This window comes from Camelus dromedarius, unplaced genomic scaffold (genome assembly GCF_036321535.1).
Source record: "Camelus dromedarius isolate mCamDro1 unplaced genomic scaffold, mCamDro1.pat HAP1_SCAFFOLD_14, whole genome shotgun sequence".
NCBI lineage: Eukaryota > Metazoa > Chordata > Mammalia > Artiodactyla > Camelidae > Camelus > Camelus dromedarius.
In genome coordinates, this window is record NW_026989760.1 from 693,622 (window position 1) to 709,171 (window position 15,550).

Consider the following 15,550-nt stretch of genomic DNA (forward strand, 5'->3'; position numbering starts at 1 on the left):
ACTCAAGAAGTTTGGGTCCACGTGGTTTTGTTTCCCTTACGCTAAGTGGCTCAAAAGACTTTGGGATTCTTTCTCTTTGGAGGGTATTTGTTTGTACTCAGTTTATCGGCTTTAATCTGTTTTTGTCTCTCTCGTCAGGGTCCGTGGCAGTTGCCACTTCTCTCTCCCTACAGCAGCCTCCCTCCCAACTTCTAATCTAGGAAATCAGCTGTGATGAGGGGCCCGGGGGAAGTCACAGAAGATGGATCTAAGGCACAGAGAGGCGACATAATTTGCCCGAGAAGATCAGCTTCAACCCCCAACAGTGTGTCACGTCCCTCTGTTTAACTCTTATGCTAAACTACTTAACTTTTAATAGATTATGGTTATAAACAGATGAGGTATCAAAATACATACAAGGACACACGTCAACTCTAAGATTTTCATTAACTCCACTATTTTGCTTCTATTTATTTTATTTGTATTAAAAGAATTAAGAACCTCTGCAGTCAATATAGCAAAATGTTAATGGGTTTTAAATCCAGAATATAGAGGCATAAGTGTATTACTCACACTTTTTTGTATATTCACAAGGTAAAATGATTTGAAGGTCTCTCTCCCCTGCCCCCTACCCACTACTGGCTCTCACCTGAACTCCCAGACCACACATCTAACAGCCTTTCATTTTACCCACAGCTGAACTCATCAGTTTTCCCGCAGAACTCCCTCTGCAGCTTCCCCTCCTCAGAGGGCAGCAGGACCATCATTTACCGTATTAATCCACCCAAAAACCCTGGCCTTACTCCATCCTACCCACACAGACATCATTCATCCTTTCATTTTACCATCTAACATGACTTCAATCTCTTCGCTTTTTCCCACTGACCGTCCCACTTCTCAGGTGGAAGCCACAAATACTTCCCACATGGAATCATGAGTCTCCCAGTGGCCCCCCAGCCACTTTTCCCTACTTGACACAAATGGGATTCTGTCACTCCCATGCTTTTAAGACTCTTTTCAAACCCACTGTTCTTAGAAGAAACTCCAAGTTCTTCACCTGGTGAAGGTCTTTGCCATGAAACTATCAGCTCAGGGAGGGGAGGACCCGCCCTTTCCCCTCAGCCCCACCCTCTGGCAGAGCTTCACCTCTGGAGGACCTGCTGAGCTACACAAGCCTGTATTCTAACCCTGGTCTTGAGTTCTTAGCAAACTGCTTCACTTATCCATACAAATCCAAGGTAGATTAGAAAGATGTTAGATATTTAACTAGACTTTTGATTTGGGGATTTTGCACTAGCAACCTGCAAGTACATGTTCTAATACTTCTGTCTTCTTAAAACCACACCCAGATTTCAGTGGTATCTGTGGAATGCTTTCAGAATAAAAGGAACTGTACTTTCACAGACTTTATGTTTTATAATATGAAAAACCTGGACAGGGTCACGAATAGAACCGCCTAAAAAGTGACAGAAGACGGGTTAGAGGCATAAAGCAACAGGTCGCAAGGACAGCAAGAGCAAAGTTGTTTCTCCAAATCCACCCTAAAAAGTGAATGAACAGAAAATTCTGAATTTTGAAAGTAAAAGACTATCATATAAAAAATAAAATAATCCTCTTCATCAGGGTTTCAAGATCTGACTGCAGAATTTTTAGCAGGCCATACTGAATCCTAGCACAGAAAAATCAGATGGACTAGTGGTGAGTAAGTTCCAGGAAAACGGCAGTAAAACCTCCACTTGTAAGAGGACACACAACCACTTGTCGAAGGTGATTGTAAACCACATTCTGGAGAAATTCAGAAGATTCAGGTTCCACTTCCAGATGGTGATGACAAGGAAGAACCGCTTGGATGCACGCTTCTAACTGAGTCACCGGCATTCTAACACTGCAGGGGGAAAAGGAGGCCCTCAGTCAAGAGCAGAGGTGTTCCTGTCGTGTTTCGCAGGCCGCGCCTCGGGCACTCAGCGCCCTGCAGCAGCCCGGCCCCAGGCGAGGACACGCAGCGTGGCCCCCCAAAGCAGGAAGGGCACTGTGCTTGAGAAAACCCACCCCTGATGTGGGCAAGAGGGGCTGGTGTGGTTGAGTGAACCTATAAATGCCCACAGAAACACACCTGCATTCATTCAAGTGATACAACCAAAAGTAGCAGGCTATTTTGCAAAATTTCAATTGTCAGTGGAAATTTTACCATTCCTTTCTGCTTGTCCCCTGCACTCTGAGACAGGCTCAGGCTCTCTCACACCTGCAGGTCTGATGCAATAGTTGTGAAGTCATTTTACTTTGCTGCGATTGTCCTCGCTTCCCGTATCACTCTGTCTGTCCTCTCTTAACACAGTCAGATGTCTCTCCCTGAGTTCCTTGCTCCTGCTCCTCAGATCCTGAGATAAAGGGCAAGTGAAGACACATGACCAGAAAAGGCACTGTGGACTTGAACAAAGTCCTCAGTGACCCCCTAGGAGAGTGCTGCCTACCTGTCAACTTCAGTTCTCAAGGTTCTGCCCAGGGTGACATCCAGCCAGGAGAGTGGCCCAGGCCAATTAAAAGCTGTGTGGCTTGGGTGCGGGGACAGGTGCAGGAGCTGTTTCTGGAGCCGGGCCCCTCCACACCTCTGCTCCCCTCTCTCCCTAGGCCCAGCTGCCAAGCCCCCAGCCTCCCTGATATTCTGCATTTCTCTTCTACTCTACTCCAAACAATTTTCCTCTTCCTTTTTTCCCAAATTATCCCCAGCTGGAGTGATTTTTCAATCACAGTATCTGAAAAAATTTCCTGCAGCCGAAAAAGAGGTCTCCAGAGGTCAATGCCCATACGCTGTTTCCTGAATAGAGCCCCAGGCTGGGGGGACCCTCACCAACACTCCTGGGGGCATTAGACATGTTGCGGGGTCAACCACCCTCAACAAGAGTTTGCTGAGACCCCAAAGCCCGCACAGCATCCCTGCTCACAAAAATGTAGTCAGCCCACTTATCAGTTATTAAGAAGCAAAAATACAAAATTGCTTATGTTTCTTACTAAAATTATTTATGAGACGGAAAAAGAAATTGTAATAGGAAAGAAGAAATCTGACTCCGTGTTGGATCTGTTCCTTTGGCTTTAATCCTTTGCCCTGTTTTCTAGGCTCAGACTAGTTAGCTCTACACCTTTTTTGAAAGAAAGTTTACTTTAGCCTGAAATATACAGGAGAGCCTATTCTCTGGGCTCTGATCTTTAAGGATGTTAGCTCTTCTGCACTTATGTAGAGAGTTTCAAGTTGCAAAATAAAGAATAACCTTATTTTTGTTGAAGGTTTTACAGGGGCACCATGATTTCACCCACATGGACAGCTGCAAGGACAAAGGACACCAAGGACAAACAATTCGTACAGCAAGAAGTTTGCAACAACCAACCACACCCCCTCCCCTTTGCAGTATAAAAGGAGCATGAATTCTGACTTGGGGAAGAGGGTTCTCCAGGAAATCAGTCTGACATCTTCTGGGTCTGCCAGCTTTTCAGATAAAGTCACTATTCCTTGCCCCAACACCTCATCTCCCAGTTTATTGGCCTGTCATGCGGCAAGTAGAATGAGTTTGGACTCGGTAACAAAATACATTGGCGTTAGTATGTCTCCACTTCTTCCTCATTTCCAATATGTAGCATGCACATCATTTATGATCTAGTGAAAATAATTCATCAAAGACAACAATAATAAGAAACTCACCTAGCTATCAACACTGAAGTCACAACCTATTAATTTTACATGCCATTTAACAACAAAACCAAAAAACTTAATATAAAGGCTTGATTCCATGGAAATAAAATTATTTCTAGTCCTACAAAACTTTTTCTTTTCTATTTTCTTTTCTTTTCATTATTGAAAGGAAAATAAAAATCAAATCATTTTATTTCACGTATTTTTGTTATAGCTACATATTTTAAATACTACAAAGAGATTTAAATTGCAACACAAAAAGTTCACATATTAGTATAAATATATATATACAATCAATGGGGATTAGGAAAAGAATAGACATTTACTAAAAACCCACTGCACATCCAGTCTTTTACAAGCATATCCTGGAATATAAGCTCTATGATCCAGGGGTCCCCCACCCCCATTCTCATTGCCAACTCCCTTAGTAATCAACTACCAAGGCACCAGCATAGAACCACACAATCAGTATTTTAGGTATAAGTGAGGCAATTAGCTCATTCAATTCTAAAACAAAAACCCTAAAATAAATACTGAACTTATTTACAGATAAAGAAAATTGGACACAAAAAAGATAACTATCTTCCTCAACGTCACGAAGCTATTAACTGGTAAAGGCAAGATTTGAACTCGTCTGCCTGATTCTAAAAACTAAGGTGGAAATCCCATTCCACTTGTGATGGTCCAGCAGCACAAACTATCACCCTATCTTTGTTCAGATCAAGCCTTAGACAGCCTGAGACAGCACCCCTTTCCTATGGAATTCGAGGGCAAATGATAAAAATAAGGGTTTTATATCCAGCAGTTTTCTTAGGTCTCATTTACATAAAGTGTCAGCAGGTCAGCAGAAAAACTCTGGGCAATGTGAGTGGGTCCAGAGCTTTTTGCTGATAAGAAACTCAATCTATCAGGATAGAGTGACATTCCCATGAGAGGCCACATGGACATAAACTAAAGGCAGCTGAGCAATGAAAACTAGCAAGACCCTGGAACTCAAGCAAGAAAGATACCTGCTATCCCACACCCATTTGCCTCTTCATCCATGTGGACACAATGTCAGGAGACCCAGGTTCTTGTCCAAGTTACACCATCATGGATTCTCACCCATAAAAAGTTACGACTCTATGCTGTCTTAAGTCCTTTCCAACTCAAATATGATGACACCAATATCTAAGCAGAATCTCTATGTCTCCACTTCCTCTCTTCTAGTAGGAGAATAATTCTATAGCCACAGAGAAATCCAATAAAAAACCATGCATGAAGCCAGGAGAAAGTCTGCTTAAGAGACTTTGCTCTCACACTCAGTGAATGAAAACTCAGAAAAAGTGGTCCTTCTCCCTCAGGAATTGAGAGGTAGCCAGATGTGTGTGTGTGTGTGTAAATCAAATACAGTCAAGTCTGGGATGTGAACAGATTTTTTTATGTCACTGTCATTTCTAGGGAATGACCCAACTTTTAAAGTAATTTGAATCTAGTGTTCTGAGAGAGTCTCAGGATCTTTTGGTGGAGGAAGGGAAAGGAAAGGAGGAGAGGTAATGAAGCAAAGGAGTAAGTATACTGCTAGGGAAAGGCGAAACATTAATTTTGTTCCTACTGGCATAACATACAAATTAGGAACTGTCTTTCTCCCGATGTCTTGTCGAGCACTGAGTTGCAGAAGAAGCGACAGCCTATTTCTCACTGAGCTTGTGACTATACGTGACATCTTGTAGACACAGATAATATACCCTGAACAAATGCTAGCAGCAGGTTGTAATTCTCCTGTTTTGAGAGACAAGAAAACAGGAGTTCAAAGTGGGTAGATAACTTGACAAAAGTCAGAGGACCAGTAAACAAGAGAGGATGAATTCAAACTCAGATCTGAATGCAGAGTCTGATCTTCCCACTCCCAGGACTGGAAAATCCTTAACACACAGACTCCCCAGCTCCCCTGCAGTGTTCCTGGCACCAAGCATTTCCCATGGCAGAGGTCTCCAGTTCTCACAGACACAGCGCTCTGTGCAGCCAATGACCTTCATCGGATCTTGATCACCTACCTGCCACGCCCACAAGGCTTCACCATACAGGCAGGAAAGCTGGCTTTCAAGTGCATACGAAGCCACCCCCTGTCTAACCTGGGTTCTTCTGGGGCTTCTCCAGCCTAAAGGCAGCCATGAAACTGCTCACAGTTTGTACATGAGCCACACTACCTCTCTCCATCTGTCTCCCCACCTATACTACTTAGCTATGACCATTTTGAGAATCTTGGAAACAAATTTTTAAAAACACAAAAGAAAGGATTCTGGAACAAGTACTTAATACTTACAATTTTAAATGACAATTTACAAAGAGAGTATTTACAAACCGAATCTGCCTTCCTACGTGTCAGTTTGAACAGTTAAAATATATAATAGCAAAAAATTTTCACTTACAAAATTAACAAAAACATCAACAATAATCTGGAATAAACTCTAAAACAATGCCCATGTTTTACATGGAGAAAGTACAGGACTGTACTGAGTGGTAAAGTAAGAGGTGTGAATGTAGAGACATCAACATATTGTATGGAGGAAAGTAGTTTTGTAAAGATGTACGTTCTCCGAAATATAATTCACAACTTACTAAAAAATCCCATGACAACTCTTATCTGTTTTTTTTTTTTAACTTGAAAAAAGTATTTTAGTATTCTTCAGGAATAATAAAGTCATAATACTAGCCAAGAAAATTAGGGATGGAAAAAAGAATCTAAAAAAATCGCATTGTCAGATATTAAATAAATTTTTACAATATGTTAGATATAGCACTGGAATAAGAAAGTAAGATTGACAGAAATAAACCATGAGCTCAAAAAGAGACTCTAGTATACATAAGTATTTTTTACAGGTGGGATTTCAAATCAAAGAGCCAAGTATGAACTCAATAATTGTCTTGGGACAATCAGAGAATCACCTGGAAAAAACAAATTCTATTCCAGTCATAATGACCACAAGAAAATTTACAGATAGTGATGTAAATATTAGAAAGTACTAATAACAGCAAATATAAATCTTTGCTCATATTAATTCAACTTCTCCTCTCTATAACAAGTACTATTATCATCTCCATCTTAGAGATTAGAAAAACCTACAGAAGAGATATATACCACTATAAGAAAGTATTTCTAAGAATAAAATCAAGGATAAAACCCAAAGAGAAGACATTTACTATCTTAAGATTATTTTGGGCCACAACAAAAATAAACCTACTGAACAAAATGAAAGGCAAGATATGACAAGTAAAAGCTCTGTGATACATGTTGATGAAGACAAGGGGTTAATGTTCATAACATACAAAGAGCTGTCACAAAGCAACAAGAAGCTCCCTCACTTAAATGTGTGCAAAGGACAAAAGGGATCATTCACTTTTTAAAAGTCAGATGGCTAATGAGTGAAAAATGCTCAATACCTCTCTGGTCATCAAGTGCAAACTAAAACAAAGAAAAAGCACTTTTGCTCATCATATTGGCAAATGTTTTTAAAAGATATTCTAGCTAGTGTCCATCTTTGAGAGAACAAACTGTTAGCGAACTTTTTGGAGGATGACATATCAATGGATATGTAAACTCTGAAAAACGTGTGTACACACACACTGAACTCCACTTTTAGGAATCGTTTCACTTAGAAAAAAAAATCAGTTCAAAAACATGTACTCATCAGAGCATTTACACAGCACTTTTTACAATGGTGGGAAGAAAAGCTGAAGTGAAATCATATCCAGCGATAGACAATTGGTTACATAAGTTATTCTACATCTTTTCATTCCCCACAGGAGAAGGAATTTCTAGAGTCACTTGAAAGCAGCCTGTGATGTATGTAATTGTCACATCCAGGGACTGAATTTCCAGAAACCTTAACTAAAGGAATACTCATTCAAGGTCACCGGAATGTTTGTAAAAAGAAGGATGCCAGTCAAACATCCTTTCTGACAGTGGAAAATGGAGAAAACTTAAGTATCCACCATCAAGACAATGATGCCGTAAATCAAGGCGAGCTGTAGGCACTAAGTGGCCAGCGTTTCGGCGTGGTCCAAGGCCTTGTCCACAGTACTCTCCCACCGAAAGTGTCCTTGCACAAGAGACCAAACCTACATATCAGGAGACCCCACTACTCTATCTGAAAGGACCGGGTGAGTCTGGAGTGGGAGGAAGTCTATGATATACCCCTGAGTGAATAAACTGAGCTGCAGAAAACATATAGTATGGCCTTATTTTTCAATAAAGCATATATACACACACATATAGATAGATTTCTGATATACGTGTATTTATGAATATGTATATATATATGACACAGGCATAAAGGTCATGACATATATACACCACATTTTCAGCAGTTTTTACTCTCAGGAAAAAAGGGGAATGGATGTAGGGGCTTTTTGGTACCACCACAGTTCTCTTTTCAGTACTTCAGTTAAGTACACTTGGAACTTCAAAGTTTATTTAAGTCCGAACTAAAATGGAAGATGCCTCCACAAGACAGAATGCTATACTGGTCATTAAAAATTATGCTAGGGGGGATAGAATATTGTAGAAAAACGTGAAATAAGCACAATGGAAAATGGAGGTCTCCACACAGAAAAAGGCACAGAGTGCTCGCTGGTTTTTATGACAGAGGAGATACACAATGATGAAAAGAACAGAAAATAGATGTTAAAGTGTTAATTATTATCTCTGAGTAGTGGGATCAGGATAGAATCTTTTGCCACTTTTTTCAGACTTTTATATTAAATACACATTATTTTTCATCTAAAAAAAGCATTTTTAGATGTCTAGTACCACACATTGAAAAAAATACACGAGTACTTACAGAAACAATAACTAGGAGACACGGCAGCAGCGCCACACAATGTAGAACGGGCGATCCTGATTAAAACCACGCAGTTACATAAGGATCCACAAAGTGAGAGCACCTGCTGTAACAGGGCGTGGCCGCCTTCTATTTGCCAGTTGTGTCTTCAGGGCTGAGGCAGTTCTGAGCACGGCCAGTGTCAGTGCTGGTGTCTGGATGGATGCCAATGGAGGTGAGGGCACCTGCAAGCCGAGAGGAAGAACAGAAATCATCCTCTGCTTTTTCTGTCTTGTTTCTCTGTTACTTTTAAATAGAGGCATAAATAAGATAAACTAAATCTTCCCTACTGAAATTTCAGTAATGAAACCGTTTTCAAAGTGTTCACAAATTATATTCTGACTATAACTGTCTTTTCAACAAAGCATCATATTTATTAAATGTTAGTTAACACAGTTAATTAACTACCTGTTAAAACCTATTAAAGAACATGAAATGCACTACGTGAAAGCACCACGCCTGCAGTAACTACCTTAGATGTCTTCACGGCAGTGCAGTCAGCCCCCACCATCCCGTAGCCCTGAGCTCCTGATGCTGGTAAGAGAACACGCTGCCGCCTCAGATGGAGAGAAACGGTGAAAGTGTTTTCTGAAATCTACAGCACTGACAAAACATAACTGACAAATCCCAGGCTCCTTTGAGGCTGTCATTTTATGTTTCTGACCAACACCCATCAATGAGCAGAACCACCCCATTTCCGAGCCATGGGACTCACGTGGGAAGCAGTTTTGGAGAAATTTCCAGGTATAGAATGTAACCAACTATACATAGAACTCTGAAAAAATAAAAGATTCAATACCCTGATTTTGGAAGACACTCAAAATATTCTCCTAAGCCTTAGTAGCTGGAAAGGCTGGGCTTCTCCTCAGCCACTTATTTATTTCACAGCCAGTGAGCATCTCCCACAAACCCTGTTTCCCTGTGTCTGCTGGGAGCCTCAGGCACACTCTTGCTGTCGATCTTATAAGTCACAGGGCAGACGCGTGTGTCTCACGCCTGCAACCCTAACACAGGCCCACCTCCTAGCCTCACAGTTTGAACTTAGCCCCATTTTCTAACCTGTTTATTTGGTATCTGTTCTTCTGTAAGCTGCCTCAAATGCTTTTTGGAACAAGTCAGAAGAATGAGTGGGTAGAGAAATGGACAGTTGGACAGGTGAGAGGTGGGCAGACAGACAGAGAGACTCCAAGAAAAGGGGAACAAAGAAAATTCCCTATGCAGAACCCTCTTCTATTCAGGGAAGAAAACCGCCACGGAGACGTGTGAAGAGGCAGGTGGCTTAGGGCTGCTTCCTGGATTCCATGAAAAGTCACACCAAGAGATGAGAGGGTAGAACTATAAATAATAAAAGAAAAAAGCATGCATGCTTGAAAAATATACCTACAATATGTACTTTCTAAAGAATAGATTCAAATCAGCAGGGCCCAATTACACAATCCTTGGGTATTTACAGAAATGAGAATCCCATCTCCAAACCACAAGGCATCCCTTAGGAGCACTGAGAGCCTTCACGGGGCGGTCATAAAGCCGTCACCGCAAAAGCTATGCTCTCCTGCACTTACGAGGAACGAGCAGCTGTGCTAGGGCTGCCCACGTGTGTCACTTACACCCCCCAGCACATCTATGGGGGGACGCCTAGCGAGCCCCGTCTCTGCAGGACAGAAAACTAGTCCGAGAGACGCTAAGCCTGCCTACAAGTTCTCCATCTCACAGGACTGGTCATTCCAGAGCAGGACTCGAACTCGGACCCACGTTTGTTATCACGGTTCTACCGTGCTTTGTGTGCTTATTTTGTGTATAATACATTTGTTTCTGGCATGAAAGGACATTTAATAAATGATCGGTTGTCTTGCCTATCTCTTTAGCTCACAATCTTTATATTTTTGAATTGTACTCTTTTCCCCTGGAGAAAGGAACGGAAAGAGCAGTGGTCAGAATGAGCTGGGGCTCAATTCTTTATGTGTTACCTCATCTCATCCAAGTCCCCAACCAGGGACAAGGATCAAATGTCCTCTTCATCTTTTAAAGAGAGGTCTCAAGTGATGGTGACTTACTCAACTCCAAAACCAAGTCTGGGGGAAAGGCACATGCAGCAACCAGAGCAGTATCATGTATAGGAAGGTGAAAAGAGCTCAGGGGGTCAGCCTGATTTAATTTCAATCGATAAAAGAATACCACACACTAAAAATACTAGCATGCAATGGATTGGCTCTTTCTTGACATCTAGCAAGTTTCCACAGCCCATATGTAACATTATCGTGAACTAGTGAAAGGAAGAGTCCACAGATAGGGATAATCAATGCCACAGGCAGGCTGAAACCCAGGCTGGAGGAAAGGAAGAGAAAGGGCATAGTTAAGAAAAGGGGAAAGTCTGGGAAAAAGATATCATCACAAGAATTCTCAAGCATCATTCAGCAATCATAAAATCATTCATTCAAGAAAGAGTTACTTAGGTCCTATTTTGTGCAAGATTTTACAGAGGGCAAAGAAAGACCGCAGGGTCCATGGTAGCAGCAAGTGGCGTGGCTATAATACAGTTCTCATTCTGGTACCTTGCACATTTTTACTCAGTATAAAGGGAAAAAATAAAGTAAAATAATACTATGTAAACTCTACACATTGTTGAAATAAAATTAAAGAAGACCTAAATACCTGGACAGACACACCACGCACATTCCTGGATCAGATGACAGTGCTCTTGGAATGTCAGTGCTCCACAGAGCGATCCATATATTCAACGTGGTCTCGATCACAATCCCAGTGGGCTCCTCTGCAGTAACTGACTAGCTGCTGCTACAATTCATATGGGAATTCGAGGGTCTCAGTAACCAAAACGTACTTGAAAAAGAACAACGTGAGAGGACATGTAATTCTCAATTTCAAACCTTACAACTGTATCTCCAGGTGAGATTAGAGGCCATTTTAACTTATTACTGTGTTTATCCTTATTTTCTAAATTCTCTACAACGAATATACCTGTTAGAATAAGAAAAATAAAAAGTAAGGTATCTTTTAAAACATGCACAACGATTCATTCATTGGGAAAAAAAATTGTTTTAACTATAAAGAGATAAACAAATATCTATTGAAAAAGGACTACTTAAAAAAAGGGTGCATTTACATTTTTCATAAATTGAAAACTGAAAAGCACAAACACATCAAGTTTCTAGGGAGATAAATACAACATATCAACACTTATTTTCAAAAATTCTAATTGAACAATGAAAACTCAAGAAAGGGAATATCGTGATTGACAGCCAACTGCAAACACATGGAGAGCAAAGGCCTAGAAATCACAGTTCCTTTAAATCTGCTACTAACTCAATAGGAGAGGAAATTCCTCCCTGAGGGGACAGTGGAATCCCATGCATAAGACAGGATACACAGTACAAACTGCACTAGAATCTGGGGTGATTTTCTTAGAACAATTCTGAAGTTACAACATTGCTGAAAAACTATAAAAACACTGACAGACAGATTAAAACACACAGTCATATATATTATATAGAAACATATGAAGTCTGCTCCCATATTACATAGAAATACAAACATATTTGTGCATTTATAGGCACTGATTACTTTATCTCAGATAGAATATTTCAACTAAAACAAAAAATCAGTAATACACACCTCTTGTCAAATCTACTTGATAAGTTACTCTGCTATGTAACCATAATGTGTCTAAGATAGATCTAAAATTAGTGAAAAAGATCTTTGTATGGTTTCTTGAATTCTTCTCAAAATTCCAAGCTTAATTTTAAAATAGATCTGAGCAGTATTTCTATATTATCTTTTCCCTTGTGAAATGAACAACATAGTCTGTTGTCAAAATTCTGTCCTTACAATGATTCACGAGCACCGTATCCTCACAAAACTGCTGGACAGCAAGGCGCTATCCAGACACTGTGACCAAACAAATGAAACACAAGGAAGACAGTGACACTATTCTGGAGGGCATATAATCTGTGTCAACACCGGGTTTTTATTTGATTGGTTTGATTGGGTATCAAGATGAAATCAATCAAGTACTTTCTTCTTTGAGCATGCTGTAAGTCATGACTCTTTTCAGTGTCATGAGCAGGAAAGAGTTAAGCATGACTTGATTAGGTCAAATAGCAACAATCATAACCGGAGAGTGAGTAATAAAGAAGTTAAATGATAGCAATACTTCTGCTTACATGAGACCTAAAATAAATCTACACTGATATCCGAAAGGAAAATGAGATGAGGTCCCCAAAGAGAAAACAAACTAACAAGAAATCAAAAACGGAAACAGTTTTTCATTAACGATTCCAGGAAGGAGTGGAGCATGTTGGTGAAAAGCACAGATGTTGGGGACAAACATGAGGGTCTGAACTCCCACAGCACTGGGTAGCTCTGACACTGATATGTCAGTGAAATTTTCTGCATCTCAGTCTCCTATCCATACACTGGGGACAACAACCGCACCCATCTCCTAGAACGGTCCTACGAATTAAGTTATTTTATATATAAAATTTTAAATAAAATACCTCAGATTTTATATAATACCCCAAAAGCACAAGGAACAAAGAAAACAGAGATAAATTGGAGTTCATCAAAATTTAAAACTTTGCTTCAAAGGGCACCATCCAGAGACTGAAAAACCAATACACAGGAGAAAATTTTTTCAAATCATTTATCTGATTAGGAATTTGTATCTCCAAATGAAAAAAAAAAAAAAACCCTACAACTCAACAATAAAAAGGCAACTCAATTAAAAGGTGAATAAAGGATCTGAAAAGGTATTTTTCAAGGAAAATATACAAATGGCCAATAAGCACAATGAAACGATGTTCAATATCATTAGCTCTAAGGGAAATCAAGTCAAAACCACTAGAAGAAACCGCTTCACACCCACAACAATAGGTATAATAAAAAAAAATAACAAGCACTAATGAGGACACAGATGAAGCGGAGCAGGCAGCAGTTGCTGGTGAGGACGTAACACAGCGTGGCCACTTTGGTAAACAGCCTGGCAGGTCCTCAGGGAGTTGAACATTTGGTTTCTGAATGACCCAGCAATTCTGCTGTCTGGGCACACACGTAAGAGAACTGAAAACAAATGTCCACATAAAAACTCCTAAAGGAATGTTCGCGGCGACACTACTCATCACAGCCAAAAAGCAGAAACAACCCAAATGCCTATCACCTGATGAATGGGTAAACAGTGGGGCCCAGCCATACAGTGGAATATTATTCAGCAATAGCAAAGCATAGAGTACTGACCCAGGCCACAACGTGGACAAACATTGAAAACGTTACTCAATGTGAAAGAAGTCAGTCACAATAGACGGTTCCACTTACATGAAGTGACTCGATTTAAATGAAATGTCCAGTACAGGCAAATCCACAGAGAGAGAAGAGTGGCTCATTGGGGCTGGGGGAGGATGGGGAAGATGGAAATATCTGCTTATGCATACGGGGCTTCCTGTTGGGGGGATGAAAATGTTCTAAGATTGAATGGGATGCACAATTCTGGGCATAGAGTAAAAACCGCTGTACATTTTAATGGGTGAATTGTATTAAAACTGTTAAGAAAAAAAGCACCTCGGGCCAGTACCTTCCCATAGTAAATGCAAATTGCAAAATTTTATTAAAGGAAGAAGAAACTGCCCTCAGCATGAAAGCAGGAGATCAGCAAATGTGAGTTAACCGAAATTGGACAAGAGCATTTCACTTGAAACCGTTGCTGAGTGTACACGAAATATTCAGAAATAGGAAAATTAGTTTCACATCACAAAGAAGCATTCTGCTTCAAATGCAGATCAAGGATTCGGCAAGCCAAGCTGCTAGAAATGACCAGAGAAGAAACCTGGTCTGTAAAACAAGCACCAGAGCCAGCAAGGAAGTGGTGATGAGGAAAGCAGGAGGCCGAAAATCTGGAACAGTTTGCTACAAATAATTTCTCTACGGAAAATTCAAAAATAAAATGAAAGTGATGTAATGCTCTGTTGACCTCACGTGAATGGGCTTCCTTCGGTTCTCGACTGTTCTGTAACCCCGATTGAGAGACTCAGGAGAATCAGCATGGCTCCTGGGAGTCCCCAAATGACTGCCCACCAGCACGCTGACCACCATCACATCTGCCAGGGTTCAATTGCAGAGAAGAGACCTACTTCTGAAAGGAAATGTTGACAAGGGAAGAAAAGGCTGCAGTCAGTCCTGGGACAGAGGCCCTCTGAGCAGAGGTCAGAAGGCTTCAGGTGAACTGCAGTGGCCCTGGGGCAGGAAGGGACCACGGGGGAGCATATCTCAATTCTCTCCCCTCTCTCCCTCGGGTAGGAAAGATAAAGCCTGCATACTTCTCACCTGGAACTGTGGCATCTGGCTGGCAGAAGTCTTACCAGCACGGAATGATTATTCAAGACTCTGTGTAAAAAGTCAAGAAATCGAGAGGGAGTAGGGAGCCAACTCCACGAGCCTCTCAAATGCTCCCATATTTATTGTGTATAATCAAAGGAAAAATTCATCAACAGTTGTGAGATAGTAAGGAGGAACTTCGGGAAAGACGGGATGAGGCAGAGATTGTAAAATCCACATTGAGTACAAAAGATTAGTGTATCTTTAGGGAAGTCATGGGGTGAGGGGAACAAGATACATTTTTAGATATGTGAATTACAAAGCAGACCACCAGACCAGCCAGGTCCTTGTTTTGGGGATAATAGACTATCTAACAGCACACAAGCCCAGCGTTTATTGCTTAGGGCCACGGTCCTTGCTTTGCAACCAGCAGAGTGCTATCTAAAACCTCAAGTATGCAAGCAAAGCATTGTCTCTGCTTTTTAAGGCAAGGAGACTGGTGTGAGGATGCACAGGCACTTGCTTGCAAAGCAGTTTCTAAGCATATTTTTTTCTTATCAAAGTTCACAGCCGGCTGGGGTGTGCTACAGTTTGTTAAACCAATCATGGGCTTTCACATGGAACCATTATGGAGGACACCCTAGGATGACAAATCCTGCCTCTGGGTCTTTTCCTGCCATCTTCAGCCACTCTAGCTTGGTCT

At 40.9% G+C, this 15,550-nt stretch overlaps 1 long non-coding RNA gene across 1 annotated transcript; it reads right to left on the reverse strand.

The window, feature by feature from the left end:
• Positions 1-13,441: 13,441 nt before the first annotated feature.
• LOC135320559 (uncharacterized) lies at positions 13,442-15,240 on the reverse strand. Its single transcript, XR_010379738.1, has 2 exons — positions 14,504-15,240; positions 13,442-13,975 (listed from the first exon to the last, which is right to left on the reverse strand). It is a non-coding gene; the product is annotated as an uncharacterized LOC135320559 (long non-coding RNA).
• Between the last annotated feature and the right edge of the window lie 310 nt (positions 15,241-15,550).